A 21,916-nucleotide genomic window follows, 5' to 3' on the forward strand; every position below is an offset into this window, starting at 1 on the left:
TTGGTTTTGTTCCATTATGGTATAAAATGATTAAGTGTTAGACATGCCCTAATCATGCCTTTGAAATGCCCCTGACATGTTCCCTTATGATTTGGATGCATTGCAGAGAAAATGCATAGACGTCTGCAAAATAAGTTTCAAAAATACCGATTTGGACGTTTTGAGAAGAAATCCGTCCAAATGGTGCTTTATGACACTTTTTGAATGTTTTTCTCTTTCGAAAGTGAACCCCGTAGTAACCTGTGGAACTTTGTAAGTCTAAGTGCTTTGAAAATGAGCCCCATGGTCTGTTTTGATTTTAAGAAGGTATTTGACAAAGTACTTGTTGAACTCCTGACGAAATTAGAAAAAGTAGGGTTTCCCAGGGGTTTGTGCTGGACTGCTGCTTTTCAACATTTATAAATGATCTGGAAACAGGAATAAAAAGAGGTGAATAATTCCTCCACCCCCCCCCCCCCCCGGTTTATAAAGCTGTGTGGTAATGCCGACACAGCCCATTCAAAGAGACGGCTGAGGGGAGATCTGATAGAGGTCTGTAAAATATTGAATGGAGTGGAACAGGTAGACGTGAATCGCTTGTTTACTCTTTCAAAAAATACTAGGACTAGGGGGCACACAATGAAGCTACTAAATAGTAAAATTAAAACAAACCAGAGAAAAATATTTCTTCACTCAACGTGCAATCAAGAAAATAAGGGAATACCATAAATTTCAAATATGGCTATAAATATTATAGAGTAGAGATTCTCAACACAGTCCTCGGGTCGCACCTATTCAGTTGGATTTTCAGGATAGTTACAATCGCTATGCATGATAAATATTTGCTTACAATGAAGGCAGTGTATGCAAATCTACCTCATGCATATTAATTGTGGATATCCTGAAAACCTGACTAGGTTGAGAAGCACTATTATAGACTCAGTCCTTGCACCCTACAGAGTTCTCACTTCTCCTTCTCCTTCCTCACTTCTCCTTTCAGGATTTTTCAAGATGAGAAAAGGATCAGAATAAATAAAATTATTTCTCAGATCAAACCCTTACAGGGGAATTGAAAAAAAAAAAATTGGCATCTATTGTCAAACCTCAAGCCTTCAACAGTCGAAAAGCCCTTTTACAAATTTACATAGCCCAGGCAATATCAGGAAATATCATCTTCTTCCCATAAAATAAAAGCTGTTCTTAAAGTAATTTTTAACACAAGCAATTTATAACAATCAGAGACAAGTACAACCAGGAGAGTGATTAAAGATTCAATATCTTCTTGAGATGTTCCCAAAAAGTATATAAATCAAAACTCGGGGGCAGAGAGCATAGCAACACCATCCTCTGGCTGTCCTGCATCACTAATTGAGCAGAAGGATAGTAAAGATTTATAGAACAAAATAAGCTTTGAATTAGAGGTAGCCAATACCTCCTTTAAGTGTTTTCTGAGTAAACACTCAAGTAAATTCAAGTAAGTAACAAGAAATTGTAAAATTTGTTAAGCTCCTAGATCTAACCTGGTTTTCAAGGGTCTTATGGTAAAGTAAACTAGGGTGGGTCCTGAGTCTGGATGAGCAGAGCCACTTAGTGGTTAAGGTGAACAACAATAATATTTATTAAAGGTGACAGGCAGGGGTCCTTTTCGGTTCATAGTAGTCCTTGGGTATAGGAACCTCCTCTTGAGACCTGCTTCTGCAGGGCCTTGGTGTGTACTATTGTCTTTAGGGGCACCCAGTCATAATGGCTCTGAGAAAATAGCCCCGACAAAACAGCCTTGTAACAAAATAACCCTTGACAAAATGGCCCCTCCCACTAAACAACCCTTGTGCCCCTTGCTGTTTGTCATGGTTATGGAGCCTTTTGCGGCTAAGATGCATTTGAGCCCAGACATCACTGGTGTTCGCCTAGCGGGAAGAGAGCACAAAATGGCATTTTTTGCTGATGATGTTCTGCTGTCAGTGACTCGCCCTTTAACTACATTTCCCAATCTCTTACAAATCATTGGCGACTATTCGGTGGTGCCTGGGTTCAAAATCAATATGACTAAATCAGAGGCGCTAAATGTTACTCTCCCTGCGGAACTAGTGGCTTCTTTGAAAACTTCCTTTTTTTTTCGCTGGGCGACTAAGGGAATTCGCCATCTGGGTGTGCTCTTGACCTCTTGTTTTTCTGACCTATTCTCAGCAAATTACATGGGATTGGTTAAATCCCTCTCAGCAGATCTGGAGTGGTGGGAGGATTTGACTGATTTCTTGGTTTGGAAGAATACCTACCGTCAAGATGAACGTTTTGCCTCGCTTGCTGTATTTGTTTCAGGTGCTCCCTTTGAAGATACCTAGAAGGTTCCTTTCCAATCTGCAAGATCAAATTGTACGCTTTATTTGGGCTGGTGGACGTCCACGTTTATCGCACTCACTACTATATCAGGACAGGAAGGGGGGGGCTGGGAGTCCCTAACATAAGTTGGTACTATAGGGCAGCTCAGGCTCGTGCAGCAATAGAGTGGTATCGTGCACACCCACATAAACTATGGGTCCATTTGGAGCAATATTCACTGGGCTTGAGACCATTGGGTGCACTTATGTGGCTTCCATCTAGGCATAGATCCCTGGGGGAGGGGCTGTGCCCATCTATTCATGCCACTTTCTACTATTGGGATAGGCTTTTTCCACACCGGGATCGTGTTTTATCCCGCCTGTCACCCATAGCCTTTAACCCCTTGTTTCCTCCTGGGAACATGACGGGTGTATTCACGCAGTGGTACAGTGAGGGCCTTAGAACCTGGGGACAGCTGTTTGAGGTGGATTCCATATTAACATTGTCTGCCCTTGTGGAGGAGTATCCCACTATAGGAAAGGATAGTTATGAATATATCCAGCTCTCTGACTTCCTCAGGGCAACATCTGTCTGCTTAGCAATTATATGGGAAAATTCCTTTTTGAAGGACATATGTGAGGACTCTAAAATCACCAGAGGCATGATAACTTGCTTATATAAGTACCTCAGTATGCAATCTCCAATGTACACTCTTCATAGGAGAGGATGGCAGCGGGAGTTGGATCTGGAGATGAGAGATGATGAATGGGAGGCATTGGAAAAGGCATCAGCGAAGGTCTATCCCTATGTACCCTTTAAGGAAAATGTGGTAAAAGTGTTATTTAGATGGTACTTAACACCCACTCGCCTTCAGCGCATATACCCAGCATTGTTTGATATGTGTTGGAGAGAATGTGGTGAAATCGGTACAATGGGTCTCCATCTGTACTTCTTCCTTTGGTACTCTGATCTCATCCCATGGTTTTCAGTATCATCTTTACGCTGATGACTCCAAGATCTACCTCTCCACACCGGGAAATCTCAGCCGAAATCCAGGCCAAAGTATCAGCCTGCCTGTCTGACATTGTTGCCTGGATGTCTCAGCGCCATCTGAAACTAAACATGACCAAGACTGAGCTTCTTATCTTTCCACTTAAACCAACATCGGGACACGCTAGAGAGGTACAATTCCTTGATGAAATCAAGGACAGCTTTATGGAGCAGCTGGTGCAGGAGCCGACAAGAGCAAGAAGGAAAAATTCTAGACTTGGTCCTTAGTGGAGTGCATGATCTGATGAGGGACGTTATGGTACTGGGGCCGCTTGACAACAGTGATCATAATATGATCAGTTTTGATATCAACCTTGAAGTAACTATACACAGGAAGTCAATTACGTTAGCGTTTAACTTTAAAAAAGGAGACTATGATAAAATGAGAAGAATGGTTAAAAAAAAAAACTTAGGGGGGCAACTGAGAGGGTAAAAACTATACAACTGGCATGGACACTGTTCAAAAATACCATCCTGGAGGCCCAGGCCAAACATATTCTGTGAATTAGAAAAGAAAGACGGAAATCCAAAAGACAGCCGGCATGGTTGAAAAGTGAGGTGAAGGAAGCTATTAGGGCTAAAAGAAACGCCTTCAGAAAATGGAAGAAGGAACCGTCTGAAAATTACAAGAAGCAGCATAAGGAGTTTCAAAGCAAATGCAAGGCACAGATAAAGAAGGCCAAGAGGGATTACGAAAAAAAAGATAGCATTAGAGGCAAAAAAACATAGCAAAATTTTTTTTCGGTATATTAAAAGCAGGAAGCCGGCAAAAGAATCGGTTGGGCCGCTGGATGACCAAGGGGTAAAAGGGGCTATCAAGGAAGATAAAGACGTAGCGGAGAGATTGAATGAATTCTTTGCTTCGGTCTTCACCAAGGAAGATTTGGGTGGGATACCGGTGTCGGAAATGGTATTTCAAGCGGACGAGTTGGAGAAACTTACTGACTTCACGGTAAACCTGGAGGACGTAATGGGGCAGTTCAGCAAACTGGAGAGTAGCAAATCTCCTGGACCGGATGGTATTCATCCTAGAGTACTGATAGAACTGAAAAATGAGCTTGCGGAGCTACTGCTAGTGATATGCAATTTATCCTTAAAATCGAGCGTGGTACTGGAAGATTGGAGGTTGGCCAATGTAACGTCCATTTTTTAAAAAAAGGTTCCAGGGGAGATCCGTGAAATTATAGACCGGTGAGTCTGACGTTGGTGCCGGGGAAAATGGTAGAGGCTATTATCAAAAACAAAATTACAGAGCACATCCGAGGACATAGATTACTGAGACCAAGTCAGCACGGCTTTTGTGTGGGGAAATCTTGCCTGACCAATTTACTTCAATTTTTTGAAGGAGTAAACAAACATGTGGACAAAGGGGAGCCGGTTGATATTGTATATCTGGATTTTCAAAAGGCGTTTGACAAGGTACCTCATGAAAGGCTACAGAGGAAATTGGAGGGTCATGGGATAGGAGGAAATGTCATATTGTGGATTAAAAACTTGTTGAAGGATAGGAAACAGAGAGTGGTGTTAAATGGGCAGTATTCACAATGGAGAAGGGTAGTTAGTGGGGTTCCTCAGGGGTCTGTGCTAGGACCGCAGCTTTTTAATATATTTATAAATGATTTAGAGATGGGAGTAACTAGCGAGGTAATAAAATTTGCTGATGACACAAAGTTATTCAAAGTCGTTAACTCGCAACAGGATTGTGAAAAAGTACAGAAGGACCTTACGAGAATGGGAGACTGGGAGGCTAAATGGCAGATGACGTTTAATGTGAACAAATGTAAGGTGATGCATGTGGGAAAAAAGAACCCGAATTATAGCTACGTCATGTAAGGTTCCATGTTCGGAGTTACGGACCAAGAAAGGGATCTGGGTGTCGTCATCGATAATACACTGAAACCTTCTGCTCAGTGTGCTGCTGCAGCTAGGAAAGCGAATAGAATGTTGGTTATTATTAGTTAAGGTATGGAAAACAGGTGTGAGGATGTTATAATGCCGTTGTATCGCTCCATGGTGCGACCACACCTTGAGCATTGTGTTCAATTCTGGTCGCCGCATCTCAAGAAAGATATAGTAGAATTGGAAAAGGTGCAACGAAGGGCGACTAAAATGATAGCGGGGATGGGACGACTTCCCTATGAAGAAAGACTAAGGAGGCTAGGGCTTTTCAGCTTGGAGAAGAGACGGCTGAGGGGAGACATGATAGAGGGATATAAAATAAAGAGTGGAGTGGAACAGGTGGATGTGAAGCGTCTGTTCATGCTTTCCAAAAATACTAGGACTAGGGGGCATGCGATGAAACTACAGTGTAGTAAATTGAAAACAAATTGGAGAAAATATTTCTTCACCCAACGCATAATTAAACTCTGGAATTCGTTGCCGGAGAATGTGGTGAAGACACTTAGCTTAGCAGAGTTTAAAAAGAGGTTACTACAGGGCTTGATGGGCCCTTGGTCTTTCCCAGTGTGGCATTACTTATGTACTTATGTACTTATATCTCTGAGCACTCTACCAGAACCCTTATCCACACTCTTATCATCTCTCATCTTGATTACTGTAACCTGCTTCTCACCGGCCTCCATGTTAGCCATTTCTCTCCTCTTCAATCAGTCCAAAACTCTGCTAAAAGACTCATTTTCCTCCAAAGTCGCTATGCTCACATTAGCCCTCTCCTTAAGTCACTTCACTGGCTCCCTATCCGTTTCCACATTCAATTCAAACTTCTCTTATTGACCTATAAGTGCATTCACTCTGCTGCTCCCCAGTACCCCTACGCCCCCCCCCCCCTCCATTCTGTTGATAAATAGCTCTTATCTGTCTCCTTCTCCTCTACTGCTAATTCCAGACTCTGTTCCTTTTATCTTGCTGCACCTCACGCCTGGAATAGACTTCCCGAGCCTGTATGTCTAGTCCCCTCTTTGGTCGTTTTCAAGTCTAAACTTAAAGCCCACTTCTTTACTTCACTTGTTTTCCTTATCCACCCTTATCTCAAGATTTGTTGTCTAATGTAATCACCAGGTGTATGAGGATGTTTTTGCCTACAAATTATGTTTTTCTGTTTATTATTTTTGTATTATTAACACACTGGTGATTGTATTTTCTTGAACAAGTTGTAAAGTAATAAAATTAAAATAAAAAAACCCAACAACTATCACCAAACTGCAAGTGCCATGGTAAGAAGGAGAAGCTGAGTCCCTCCCCCCTTCCGTTCTCCCCAGGTCCAGGTGTGGGATCGGGACACCCCCTTTCTCTCGTGCTAACACTCTTGTCTGGTGCAATTCTATAAAAAGAAACCAGAAACCAAGTCCTTTACTCCCTTGAGTCCTGATCCTCTGTGCTGACACTAGAGGAAGAAGGAAGTTACATCAGAAGGGGGGGGGGGGGGCGGGCTGTGGCAGAGAGAAAGTTCTGGCATCAGTGCAGCGGATCAGGCCTCAGGAGAGTAAGAACGCCGTGCAGACTCGGTTTCTTCTTCTTACAGAATTGCACCTGTTGGTGAGAGAGAGGGATCATCGGACTATGGAGGGGAGAGAGGGATGCAGGGCATGTCACGTGGGGGGGGGAAGTACTGGGCCCCCCACTGTGCGGTTGCCCGAATGGTCAGTCTGTCCCTGCTGCCTGACACCACCCTCTGGAATCTATTCTTCCTTACAGGAATACATCCTCCCACTGGCAAGTAATAACAAAACAAAAACAGTTCTAATTTAGACCAAATCATTCCAAAATAGTCAATCTTAATGCCACAGTTCAAAGACCGGAAAACAGCAAGACAGTCCTGTACTTTCTGGTACCTGCAGCTCTTCTGGTCAGGAGCTCCAGAGTCTTCGGTCTCTCAGCAGAGACTGAGGTTTGCTCCTGTCTTCTCTTCTTATACAGCTGTTGACACCTCCTCTTCCTGCTTCCACCTCCTCTGATTGGTCAAGACTGTGTTCCCTCCCAGTTCTCCCTGCTGAGCCTCTTACTCTCCTGCTTCTGTGATTGGCTTGGAACCTTCCCCACCCAGCTCCCTCTGCTGAAGTTTTAATTCTGTGTTTCTCACCTCCCCCTTAACCTTTCTTCTATCTCTCTTCTGGGGATTAAATTCTGTGATTAACATTTCCCCTTGTCTCGATTTCTCAGATCTCCCCATCACACTGGTTAAGGAAGCGGCCCCTCACAGGCTCTCCCAAGCTCCTCTCACAGACCATCCAACACTAACCAGACTGTACGCAGGCAGTCCATGGTGGTATTCTGTGGCACTTTCCAGTTAAGTGCCATTAAATATCACCACTTAAGCATTCACAAGCAATTAAACCATGCAGAAGCCTCCTGCCCAGTTAAATTGCTTTGAATACCGAGCGGAAAGTATTTAAATTCTGTAATTGACATTTAAAAAAAACCCAGTGATCATTGGTTTAAATACTGACCAATGATTTTATTTTAAATCACCTTCATTGTAAAAAAAAAAATAAATCTTGATTGTCTCCTGCCATGGACTTTGATTTCTGAAGAATAAACTCATGCAGTGGTACAGGTAGCATCTCTGGATAATTCCTGCACTCATAGGAGCCAACTTTGTGGGTGCTTGAGCACCCCCAATATTGAGAAAATTCCTTGTATGTGTCCAGGGAGGGGTTGTTTCCATTGGGCTTAGCACCCCCAATCATTTTGAAAAAGTTGGCTCCTATGTCTGCACTGCACAAGTAAGGCAAAAAGTCCAACTCTCTTCAGGGTCACCAAAGCTGGCAGACGTGCACTGAAGAGGGAACGACATAACAAAAATAAAATGTGGCCATTTAGTTTCATTATTTGTCATTCTTTCCCTTATCAAGCCTGTTACTTCAGAAAGCAGCAAGAGACTCAAACATCTAACTGTATCCCAGCCCATTACCTGCTTGATCAGTTTATTTCTGAGGCATGAAATCCTTTCATTCTTATAAATATTGTTATATCAGTCACAAAAGAAGAAGCAGAAAAGGTGGTTAAAAGAATCAACATTCTTAATCATATCTTAGATAACCAGCGAAGCTTAAGGTACAAAAGAAAAGAAAATACAGAGCTGGATAATACAACAGTAATTACTAGCTGCACACTCTTGAATACAGTTTATAGAACTAGAAATTCTATTACAAAATCCACTTTCTGTGACTAATACAGCATAATCTGAGCATGCATGCACATCTATGAAAACCGTGCAATAGCCTGAAATATAGAAGCCGATTTTATTGAGCTTTCAGGAGATAGAAAATGGGAGAGAGCTTTTATATCTACACACCTTGAACAGAAATGTGAGAGCTACACCCAAATCCCTTTTAGAAATCTGGAGCTTTGCCATTCAAGGAATCCATAGGAATATGAGCATCAGAAGAGTTGGGTCTGATTCCAACTCACATCAGCTTAGACTTTTGATAACAGTTCCTAGTTGATCAAAGCTGACTTTAATTTTCATAGCCAGGTGTGATCAGCCTATTTCATCTGGACTCTTTAGCTCACTTCTACCCAGTTCAACAGACTCAACAACGATTTTCGGTTATCCCAGATAGAAATGTTTCCACCTAATCTTTGGCTTTAATTACACTTGTTAGGCACCATAGCAGGGTCCAAATTAGAGACATAACTTGTGATTTGACAAACCACACCAAAGGTTTTGCAACTCAAGGACATAAGAAAAGCCATGCAGAGTCAGTCCAAAGTCTATCAAACCCAACAAGTTGCCATTATCAGGTCACAAATACCCTACAGATTCTTAAAAGCACGTCTAACTTCCATAGTGAATTTCTAAAGATGATCTATCTGATAAATAATTTTTATGGACTTTGCCTCCAGAAACTTGTCCAATCCTGTTTTAAATCCTGCTGTATTGGTCACCTTGACAACATTGTTCAGAACTAGAATCCACAGCTTAAATAACTCTCTATGATTTGTTTTCAGTCTTCTGGTCATTAGTTTCATTGAGTATCCTCTTTTGAATTGTTGGACAAGAAGAACCATTCTTTGTTTAACTGTTCCACCCCACTCATGATTTTATAAACATCTATTATATCTTTTCTCAGTTGGTGTTCGTCCAAGCTGAAGAGCCCTAACTTGTTTAACCTCTCTTCATTGACAAACTGTAAAAAATTGTTTCACATTTTCATTGTCCTTCTCTGAACCTTTTCTAGTTCCACTCATTGAGCCACTTTGCCCGTCTAATGGCGTCTTGCAGTCTTCATGCCACTGTTCATAAGTATTGCCATAAATGGGACAGACTGAAGCAGTGACGATCCTAGATCAGCTGCCACCCGGGGCGGATCGCCGCTGCGTACCTCCCCCCCCCCCCCCCGGGTGCAGCGGCATCCGTCCCCCCAGGGTGCAGCACAACCCCCCCCCCCCCGGTGCATTCTTAGCTGCTGGGTGCAGCTGCGCGGCTGTCGGCTCCGCTGGCTCGCTGCTCCCTCTACCCCGGAACAGGAAGTAACCTGTTCTGGGGCACAGGGAGCAGGGAACCAGCGGAGCCGACAGCTGCGCAGCTGCTCTCTGCACCCCCTCCAGCAGCGTGCACCCTGGGCAGACTGCCCCCACCACCCCGCCCTCGGTACGCTACTGGACCGAAGGTCCATCAAGCCCAGCATCCCAGTTCCAACAGTGGCCAATCCAGGTCACAAGTACCTGGCAAGATCTCAAAAAAGTACAATACATTTTATGCTGCTTATTCCAGAATTAAGCAGTGGATTTTTCCCATTTTAATAATGGTCTATGGACTTTTCCCATCAAAACTTTTTTTAAATCCCGCTAAACTAACTGCTTTTACCACATTCTCTGGCAACATATTCCAGAGTTTAATTACACATTGAGTGAAGAAATATTTTCTCCGATTTCTTTTAAATTTACTACCTTGTAGCTTCATTGTGTGCCCCCTAGTCATAGTATTTTTGGAAAGAGTAAACAAGCGATTCATGTCTACCCGCTGCACTCCACTCCACTCTTTATTTTATAGATTTCTATCATAACTCCCCCTCAGCCTTTTCGTGCCCTCTGTCCCTCTTTTTTTATTCTTTGGGGTCTTCTTGCCACTCTTGAAGTGTTGGGGTATAGTTGCCTCTGTGGCAGGTGCCTGTCTGCAAGTTTTAAGCAAGTTTGATTTAAAGATTGTTGGAAAGCCCATTGGTAGAGTTCAATAGATCCAAACGATTGAATTTGTAGACAAGCTGAACAGGTGATTGATCTGCAGATAAACTAAATTGAATGTTTTTTTTGTTACATTTGTACCCCACGCTTTCCCACTCATGGCAGGCTCAATGCGGCTTACATGGGGCAATGGAGGGTTAAGTGACTTGCCCAGAGTCACAAGGAGCTGCCTGTGCCTGAAGTGGGAATCAAACTCAGTTCCTCAGTTCCCCAGGACCAAAGTCCACCACCCTAACCACTAGGCCACTCCTCCACTGTTGCTACTATTTGAGATTCTACATGGAATGTTGCTATTCCACTAGCAACATTCCATGTAGAAGTCGGCCCTTGTAGATCACCAAAGTGGCCGCGCAGGCTTCTGCTTCTGTGAGTCTGACGTCCTGCACAACTCACAGAAACAGAAGCCTGCGCAGCCTTCTACATGGGATGTTGCTAGTGGAATAGCAACATTCCATGTAGAATCTCCAATACTAGCAACATTCCACGTAGAATCTCCAATAGTATCTATTTTATTTTTGTTACATTTGTACCCTGCGCTTTCCCACTCATGGCAGGCTCAATGCGGCTTACATGGGGCAATGGAGGGTTAAGTGACTTGCCCAGAGTCACAAGGAGCTGCCTGTGCCTGAAGTGGGAATCAAACTCAGTTCCTCAGTTCCCCAGGACCAAAGTCCACCACCCTAACCACTAGGCCACTCCTCCACTGTTGCTACTATTTGAGATTCTACATGGAATGTTGCTATTCCACTAGCGAAGTCGGCCCTTGGAGATCACCAATGTGGCTGCGCAGGCTTCTGCTTCTGTGAGTCTGACGTCCTGCACGTACGTGCAGGACGTCAGACTCACAGAAACAGGAGCCTGCACAGCCTTCTACATGGAATGTTGGAATGTTGCTAGTGGAATAGCAACATTCCATGTAGAATCTCCAATAGTAGCAACATTCCATGTAGAATCTCCAATAGTATCTGTTTTATTTTTGTTACATTTGTACCCTGCGCTTTCCCACTCATGGCAGGCTCAATGCGGCTTACATGGGGCAATGGAGGGTTAAGTGACTTGCCCAGAGTCACAAAGAGCTGCCTGTGTCTGAAGTGGGAATCAAACTCAGTTCCTCAGGACCAAAGTCCACCACCCTAACCACTAGGACACTCCTCCACTGTTGCTACTATTTGAGATTCTACATGGAATGTTGCTATTCCACTAGAAGTCGGCCCTTACAGATCACCAATGCGGCTTACATATTATATACAGGTACTTATTTATACCTGGGCAGTGGAGGGTTAAGTGACTTGCCCAGAGTCACAAGGAGCTGCCTGTGCCTAAAGTGGGAATCAAACTCAGTTCCCCAGGACCAGAGTCCACAACCCTAACCACTAGGCCACTCCTCCATGTGTACATCCCTAATAATTGTATTTATTTTATTTAAAATATTTATTAGCTTCAAAATCCAAAAATATTTGGCAGTACACAAGTCAACATACACCAGTGGTTTCCAAACTGTGTGCAGCAGCACCCTGGTACGCCGTAGCGAACTCGCAGGGGTGCTGCAGCAAATCCTGAACTCCCACTGCCACCCGAACTGCTGCTGCTCCCTCATTATGTCTCTTTTCCTCTTCCCTTCCCCGTGCCCCGTGAGTCCTGCATCTCTCCTTCTCCCTTCCGCCGGCTGTCCTCTGTAGCCACAGGCCCCTGTACCTCTCTGGTAATGGCGACTGAGACAGTTTTCCACCAGCATCGGTGCTGCCCTCTTCTCTGGATCTTCCCGCCTACTTTGATGCAATTTCCTATTATCTGTGTAGGCGGGACGCATCTGGGAAGAGACCCCGATGCTGATGGAAAACTTTCTTAATCATTGCTGCTGCTGGAGAGGTACAGGGGACTGGGGCTACGGAGGAGAGTTGGCAAGAGGGAGAGATGCAGGGCTCACTGGGAGGGAAGAGAGACTTGATTGGAGGAGGAAGGTTGAAGGGAAGTCAGACTGTTCGGGGGGTGGGCAGGCCTGGAAGAGAGAGTAAGAGACGTGGCATTCAAGTGGGGTAGGGTGGACAGGGCAGGACAGTACAGGAAGAAGGGAAAAAAGAAGGGAGAAGCTGAATATGGGGAGAGACAAGGACAAAGAAAAGACGCTAAGCAGGGAGGAACATTGGGACAGGAAAAGGGGGAGATGGAGACACAGGGAGACAGAGGAGGCCCCCCCAGGGCTGCTCTAGGTGAAGTTGAGCAGTGGAAAAAATGCAGGGGGGGGGGCAGTAGAGAACTGTAGGGGGTGGAAACCTATGTGGCCGTGGGGGGCGGGGGGTGCCACGAAAAATTGCTCGGACACGAAGGGTGCCGTGAACCAAAAAAGTTTGGAAACCTCTGATAAACACAATAAAATACACAAAATATTACAAACATTTATACATAAACAGCAGCATTTTCGATATGATGTCTAAGTTGGACTTTGGATGTTTTGCACTAAACTTCCCATATCCAAATGTCTATTTTTTTTTTAAAATAGCTACATTCTAGATGGTTTTGTGTTCTGTGCGTTTATCTTTTTGGTCCATTTTTGAAAAAAAAAAAAAAAGTCAAGTGCAAAATGCACAAAATCAAGCCATTGGGACTTATGAGGGGTCAGAAATCTTAGTAGACTGGCCACACAGACATCCCAGGAGAGCAGGGGGGCACCCTAGGGGGCAAAAAAGCTCCCAGGTACACATCTCACTGTTACCCCCTTATACTGTATGGTGAGCCATCCAAAACCCACTAAAAACCTACTTTACCCAACTGTGAAGACGGCAACTCAATTTATTTATTCATTCATTCTTGTATCTCACTATTATCCAAAAACAAGTTTCAGTTCAATGTGGCTCACAATTTACAGTTTATGCGAAGTTACAGTGGTTTATTACAGTTACAAAGTAGTGTGGGTACAGTAGGATTTTGGTGAATTTTGCAGGACTCACACTTTTCACCACAAGTGTGACAGGTAGAGTGAGATATGGACCTGGGTCCCTTCTCTAAAGTGCACTGCACCAACCACTAGACCACTCCAGGGATCTGCTTGCTGCTCTAATAGACCTGGCTATAACATCTGAAGCTGACAGAGAAGCTGGTATATACTATTTATATTCACATCTATGAGGGGGGGAGTGACCACGGGGGGAGTTAGAGGGTCATCCAATAGCCATTTGCTCATTTACGGCACCATTTTGTGCTTTATACATTCTAAAAACAGGTCTAGATCAAAACATTGAAGTTTTTGTTCTGGTTGTTTTTGTTTTGTTCCATTATGGCTATAAAACATCCAAGTATTAGGAACACCCCTGACACACCCCCTTGCGATTTGGGGACACTACAGACAAATTACATAGATAAACAGCTGCAAAATAGGTTTTGAAAATACCGTTTTGGACGTTTGAGAAGAGAGGTGTGGTTATTTTCTTTTCCACGTTTACATTTGTTTTATTTCTGTTGATGACGTTTGAGAAGAAATTCATCCAAATGCTGCTTTATGACACTTTTTGGATGTTTTTCTCTTTCGAAAATGAGCCCCAAAGTTTCCATAATAATGTTATATCTCAATAAAAACTGGACTCATAAGCATTCTGATGTCATATTTCTCCATGAAATACAAAGGTTTCCAGACTTCAATTGTGAAATCCTCTCAGTGAGGATGGTAATCCATTCCAAAGCTTTGGGCCAATACCCTTATAAGTACATAAGTACATAAGTAGTGCCATACTGGGAAAGACCAAAGGTCCATCTAGCCCAGCATCCTGTCACCGACAGTGGCCAATCCAGGTCAAGGGCACCTGGCACGCTCCCCAAACGTAAAAACATTCCAGACAAGTTATACCTAAAAATGCGGAATTTTTCCAAGTCCATTTAATAGCGGTCTATGGACTTGTCCTTTAGGAATCTATCTAACCCCTTTTTAAACTCCGTCAAGCTAACCGCCCGTACCACGTTCTCCGGCAACGAATTCCAGAGTCTAATTACACATTGGGTGAAGAAAAATTTTCTCCGATTCGTTTTAAATTTACCACACTGTAGCTTCAACTCATGCCCTCTAGTCCTAGTATTTTTGGATAGCGTGAACAGTCGCTTCACATCCACCCGATCCATTCCACTCATTATTTATACACTTCTATCATATCTCCCCTCAGCCGTCTCTTCTCCAAGCTGAAAAGCCCTAGCCTTCTCAGCCTCTCTTCGTAGGAAAGTCGTCCCATCCCCACTATCATTTTCGTCGCCCTTCGCTGTACCTTTTCCAATTCTACTATATCTTTTTTGAGATACGGAGACCAGTACTGAACACAATACTCCAGGTGCGGTCGCACCATGGAGCGATACAACGGCATTATAACATCCGCACACCTGGACTCCATACCCTTCCTAATAACACCCAACATTCTATTCGCTTTCCTAGCCGCAGCAGCACACTGAGCAGAAGGTTTCAGCGTATCATCGACGACGACACCCAGATCCCTTTCTTGATCCGTAACTCCTAACGCGGAACCTTGCAAGACGTAGCTATAATTCGGGTTCCTCTTACCCACATGCATCACTTTGCACTTGTCAACATTGAACTTCATCTGCCACTTGCACGCCCATTCTCCCAGTCTCGCAAGGTCCTCCTGTAATCGTTCACATTCCTCCTGCGACTTGACGACCCTGAATAATTTTGTGTCATCGGCGAATTTAATTACCTCACTAGTTATTCCCATCTCTAGGTCATTTATAAATACATTAAAAAGCAACGGACCCAGCACAGACCCCTGCGGGACCCCACTAACTACCCTCTGAGGACCAATATTCTTCAAGATTAACCATTTTAAAGGATGGTATTTCCAATAAATTTGAATTGGATGATCTAAGTGTCTTAACAGGTTGATAAATTCACAATGCTGAAGCAATAATAGGTGAAACTAAGTTATGTAACACCTTAAACACCAATAATAAGATTCTGATTCTGATTATTTATTTGTGACATTTATATCCCACATTATCCCAAACACGTTTGAGTTCAATGTGGCTTACAATAAACAGTATAGAATACATAAAAGAATAATCTGTAAGAAAGTAATTTGTTATAAGAATCCAATTTTACAATACACTACTACTACTACTACTACTTAGCATTTCTATAGCGCTGCCAGGGTTACGCAGCGCTGTACAAGTTTAAACATGGGGAAGGACAGTCCCTGCTCAAGAGAGCTTACAATGTAAAGGTAAAAACTATGTAGTCAGTGTAGGTATCAGGAATGGGAAGGTGGTTAGGCACCAAAAGCAAGGGAGAAGAGATGGGCCTTGAGTAAGGACTTGAAAATGGGCAGGGAGGGCGCATGGCGTATGGGCTCAGAAAGTCTGTTCCAGGCATAAGGTGATGCGAGGCAGAAGGGGCGGAGTCTGGAGTTAGCGGTGGTGGAGAAGGGTACAGAAAGGAGTGATTTGTCCTGAGAGCGGAGGTTACGGGTGGGAACATACGGGGAGAGGAGGGTAGAGAGGTAATGGGGGGCTGCAGATTGAGTGCACTTGAAGGTCAATAGGAGAAGCTTGAACTGTATACGGTAGCGGATCGGGAGCCAGTGAAGCGACTTGAGGAGACAATATCATAAACGTACTGGATAGCTATGGATGTTTAACATTTAGAAAATCAAACATACAAATGGCAAGTGACCGACTCACCTGGAAATGCGCAGTAGAGACTTCCCTCTCTGTCCCGCCCTCGCGTCAAGACGTGAAGATGTCAGAGGGCGGAACAGAGAGGGAAACGGAGTCGGAGTCACTCTCGGACCTGCCGCCTGGAAACGAACATCGCGCGCACCAACCTCCCCCATCCCCGCCGCCGCTCCCGCCTTCCTTCATATCGGGCCCCCTGTACTGACCTGACAGCGCCTCTCACCTCTGTGTGGAAGCGCTGCAGGCAGCAGCAGAGCGATCTGCTGCTGCCTGCAGCGCTTTCACACGGAGGTGAGAGGCGCTGTCAGGTCAGTGCAGGGGGCCCGGCATGGAGGAAGGAGGGAGCGGCGGCGAGGAGGGTAGCTGGAACTCTCGCCCGTTTTTACGGGCTTAATGGCTAGTCTATTATGAATGAGAAATTGTACCTGAAGCATTGAGAAGGTGAATGGTAAATAAAGTAATATCCAATTAGTTGTTTGAGATGTGGTTGGTCTTTTTGAGGGTTTGGTTGAAGAGAAATGATTGAAGGGTTTTGTGGAATTTGGTATATTCCTGTATATTTGTTCTACTGGAAGCCAATGAAATTCTTTCAACACAGGTGTAATGTGGCAAAACCATGAAAAACCTGAGACAATTCCTGCCACAGCATTTGAGCTATATGTAAAGCTTTCAACTGATTCTTCTTTAAACCCACCAGAAAACCATTAAAATAGTCAAAGCGTGGCATAACCAGACTTTGAATGACCAATGTAAAATTGAAAGGACTAAGAAGGTCTCATAGTCTTTGCACCCTCTTCAATTAAAAAAATACCTAACCATTTTAGTAACTGTGGCTTCATAGATAGAGAAAAATCAAAAAGGACTCTCAAGTTCCGAATAGCATTCATAATAGGAACTTTTCCATCCTTAATCAAAAAGTCTCCAGGTACATCATCACATCTGAGCCATTCGTTTCAACAACATGATTTTCTGATGCGATACCTGTAATGTGTTAAGCAATTGTTCCAACACCAGCACAGCCTCCCTCTGTGGTATATTCGTATATAACGAAACCACGTCGAGAGTGACCAGACAACAAGAGGATTTGAATTTTAGCAACATTAAGTTTTAAATGATTTCCATACAACCATTGATTCACTGTATTCAAACAGAAGCGTAACATTTGGAAAGCATCCTCTGCAGATTTATTGATTTCAATCCAAAATTGAATATCATCAGCTTAATATGACCTTCAGACCTACACAGGGGCAGCAAAATATATTAAATATCTGGTCACCATATCTCAAAAAAGATAGAGTGGAATTAGAAAAAGTTCACAGAAGAGCGACCAAAATGATAAAGGGGATGGAACTCCTCCCATATGAGGAAAGGCTAAAGAGGTTAGGGCTCTTCAGCTAGGAAAATAGATGCCTGAGGAGGGTATATGATTGAGGTTTATAAAATCCTGAGTGGAGTAGAATGGGTAGAAATGAATTGATTTTTCACTCTTTCAAAACATACAAAGACCAGGGGCACTCAATGCCGAAATGGCCACGCCAGTGGCGTAGCCACAGGTGGGCTTGGGTGGGCCGGGGCCCACCCACTTAGGGCTCAGGCCCATCCAACAGTAGCACATGGTAATGAAAATGCTGCTCTTCACAATACTGGCACCTTCGCATGCTCAGTTTTCAGAACATGCCTGCTGCAGACTACCAAGGTGGAGACTGGAGAGAAGCATTTTCCCACCATCTGAGATATTTTTTTGGTGTGGGGGTGGGGGAGAGAACATTTGGTGCCCACCCGCTTCCTGCCTAGGCCCACCCAAAATCTGCTGTCTGGCTACGCCCCTGGGCCACGCGGCAAGTGCTTTACTTGCCACAAGGCCACTTCCCGCAGAAAAGAAAGACCTACCTTTTACCCAGCTGCAGTAAAAAAAAGGGAGCCTCTGCGCATGTCAAAAACATGTACCGAAGCCAGCGCAGGCCCCCTTTTGCCACAGCTTGGAAAAAGGGGCCCTCAAAGAATAGTTAAGCTCTGAGGATGTGGTAACAGTGGTTAGCTATCTGGGTTTAAAAAAGGTTTGGACAATTTCCTGGAGGAAAAGTTCACAGGCTGTTATTAAGATGGGTTTCTGCCAGGTACTTGTGACCTGGATTGGCCACTGTTAGAAGCAGGATACTGGGCTAGATGGATCATTGGTCTGACCCAGTATGGCTATTCTTACGTTCTTAATGCAGATAGAGGAGAACCTTAAGGAACTCTTGATGTGCAACTCTACTTCTGTGGATTTAACCTGGTCCTTAAGAACAAAAACTTTTCTCCCTGCTAAAAATGATGAAAACCAGGTCAACACTAACTCACTCAAACCAATACATTTCAAACTATTAAGCAATATATTATGAGCAATAGTATCAAATACTGCAGAAATGTCCAGATTCACTGAGAGGAACTGTTTTCTCTTCTCAAAACCTTCCCAAACTGTATCAACAATCAACAAAGTCTCTGTATCATGCAATCAGCGAAATCCAAATCGATGCATATCCAAAATATTATGATGTTCCAAGAAATCTAATAAACTTCTCAATAAGTTTAGCAAGAAAGGGCAAAGAAGATATTGGCCTATAATTTACAACTACGTTAGGATCTAAGGAAGAATCCTTCCAACAACAGTAATTTTTAAAGAATCAGGTAAACAACCTGATTGGAAGGAAAGATTAATGATACTATCAAATACTTTTCCAACTAAAGGTTTTTAGAGCTTTAGTGATAATTGGTCACAGTAATCTAGAGGACAAAATGAAGTAGTAATCTTACTCATGGTTCTTATCCCTTGATCCTCATTCACTAGTGCAAAGTTTTTCCAAAGCTCATCTTCTGGCAGAGGGGCATTTCTTTTCATATTGGCAATTAATCTTGTATTAAATCCTGACTATTTAAATTGGTCTCATGAGGGAGTATTAAATCCAGGACTGTCTGCGAGACATCTTACAACAGAAAACAACTGTTTAGACTCTGAGGGAGCAGCTTCTATTGTGGAGTTAAAATAATGTTTTTTGGCCTCTAAACAGGCCATTCTATATTGTTGTTTTTTTCTAAGTTATAACCTTCATGAGTGATTCTAGAAGTATATTTTCTCCAAGCTCTCTCTTTCTGTCTCAGTTTTCATTTAAGATTTTTAAGACCCTCATTGTACCATGGGACACTGTGGTGCTCATTTTCAAGGCACATAGACTTACAAGGTCACGTGGAAGGGCATAATCGAACGCGAACGCCTATCTCCATGGGCGTCTATGTCCGAAAATGGGTACGTGAAGAGGCGGGACAGACCATATTTTCGAAAAAATGGACGTTTTTCAGCTGGACGTTTGTTTTTTTTAGCGATAATGGAAACTAAAAACGCCCAGCTCAAAAACGTCCTAATCCGAGCCATTTGGTCGTGGGAGGGGCTACGATTTATAGTACACTGGCCCCCCTGACATGCCAGGACACCAACTGGGCACCCTAGAGGTCAGTGCGGTGGACTTCAGAAAAAGCTCTCACATGCATAGCTCCCTTACCACAGGTGCTGAGCACCCAACCCCCCTCCCCCAAAACCCACTACCCACAAGTGTACAACACTACCATAGCTCTTAGGGGTGAAGGGGGCACCTACATGTGGGTACAGTGGGTTTTGGAGGCCTCCCATTTACCAGCACAAGTGTTACAGGAAGGGGGGATGGGCCTGGGTCCACCTGGCTGAAGTGCACTGCAGTACCCACTAAAAGTGCTCCAGGGACCTGCATACACGCAGGCCTCTAGGACTTGTTGCTGCTATATAACATTGGCACACCAGTTGACACCTGAAGACTAATCTCTCCGAAAACGTCCTTTATTGGAATAAGCACGCTTACTCACAGTTAATTGCAGATCAGAGGTTGTGCCCCACTGGCAACGAGTCTCCCTGGTACTGAGATTAGCAGTAGGTCAGAGCTGGCAGAATGGTGTACAATGCCCTCTTTCAGCCACATTCAAGGTAAGAACTAAGTTCTGTAACGTGGCTAACACGTGAAAGGGATCTAAAACTGGCTTACAAAAATTACCACTACCTCATGGACTACCGGAAACAAAACAGGGCACACTGTGACCCAATAAACAGGGGGAAACGCACCATGGGAGTAGAGCCTACCAACTACCAACATCGTGAGCATTTAACTCAAGCTAGTGGAATCACGGAGCCCAATACCCTACACCCACGACAATGCATTGCTAATATGACTCTGCAGTGCGCATAACAGAAAAGGTGTCACAATCACCCGAGAGCTACATCAGAACCAGGGAAAGGCTGTCACAGGATAGAACACATTCTGCTGTCATGGAGGTGGATACGGCATTTGAGGCTGGCAAACAGGCTGGAAAAAAAGTATATAAAGTGGGGGGTTTTTGGTGGGAGGGGGTTGGTGACCACTGGGGGAGTCCGGGGAGGTCATCCCCAATTCCCTCCAGTGGTCATCTGGTCAGTTGGGGCACTTTTTTGGGACTTGTTCGTGAAAAAAAAGGGTCCACAAAAAGTGACCCAAAATCGCGGTAAAAACGCCTTTTTTTTTATTATCAGCTAAAGACGCCCATCTCTCCTCGGCCGATAACCACGCCCCAGTTCCGCCTTCACCACGCCTCCGACACGCCCCTGTCAACTTTACCCGTTTCCGCGACGGATTGCAGTTGGAAACGCCCAAAATCGGCTTTCGATTATACCGATTTGGGCACCCACGGGAGAAAGACGCCCATCTCCCAATTTGGGTCGCAATATAGGCATTTTTCTCTTTCGATTATAAGCAGGATAATAAGCTATGTGACTCTGGATAATACCAAGGTGCATAGACTTAGAGTACAATATTCTCTGTTAATACAGCTTTAAGATCTGAAAGCTCATGAGGAGTTCAAGAACAACGTATTTGTGGCCTAGGTTACACATCTTTCCTTATTACTACTTTGAAAGACATTTTTATCATCAAATGATCTGACCATGGAACTTCAATAATCTCATCTATCCAAAGCTCTGAACCAACTAAATACTTACCAATGACTATTAAGTCTAGAATGTGTCCATCTTTATGTGTTGCAGAAACAACTAACTGCTTCCATCCTAAATTATCCAGAATAGTTGTGCATTATCTCACCTGATTTTGGCAAACTAATTGATTTTGACAGGTAACATAACCATTTCCAGGTTCTCAGCCAATCAGAAGCAAGGATACCCCCAAGCCATGCCCATGCTCTGCCCAAATCACACTCACTCCCTGGCCACACCACGCCCTCTTTGACAATGTCACCGGATATGGTGTTACAGCCCTGCCACTTTTGTATACCCTCCCACTTGACCCACTGTAATTGCATAACCCCACCCCAAATCCCAGCCTTTCAGCGAGGTGATATCATAGACACACAAGATGGCAGTGAACACAGTATATATCATGTCACTTCCTGTTTCACACTACTAGCTGCCATCTTGAATGCAGTCATGTGATGGGAAGTGATGTCAAACATCCCCAACACTGCCCTCTACAACCTTGGAGGAATGTGTGCAGCTTAACTTTTTTGTCACAGGAAAGAAAATAGGCATGATAGCCTTCGGACTAACTTTTTTTTTCTTTCAAAAGGAGATCATGCTTTTAAATCATAGCACTAATGTTTTTAAATTGGATCAAGTCTTCGATTTGTTTTTCACCCCCTCTGTTTTTTCACAATATGAAGCAACAGGCAGTAATTGCAAAAAGCTGCTTTAAGATTTAACTTTCAC

At 43.8% G+C, this 21,916-nt stretch overlaps 1 long non-coding RNA gene across 1 annotated transcript; it reads right to left on the reverse strand.

The window, feature by feature from the left end:
• Window positions 1–6,181: 6,181 nt before the first annotated feature.
• On the reverse strand, window positions 6,182–17,709 carry LOC115462723. The gene is made up of 3 exons (XR_003940931.1): window positions 17,696–17,709; window positions 15,595–15,601; window positions 6,182–6,320 (listed from the first exon to the last, which is right to left on the reverse strand). It is a non-coding gene; the product is annotated as an uncharacterized LOC115462723 (long non-coding RNA).
• Window positions 17,710–21,916: the final 4,207 nt, after the last annotated feature.

The sequence above is a fragment of the Microcaecilia unicolor genome, chromosome 2, assembly GCF_901765095.1.
Source record: "Microcaecilia unicolor chromosome 2, aMicUni1.1, whole genome shotgun sequence".
In the NCBI taxonomy this organism is placed as follows: domain Eukaryota; kingdom Metazoa; phylum Chordata; class Amphibia; order Gymnophiona; family Siphonopidae; genus Microcaecilia; species Microcaecilia unicolor.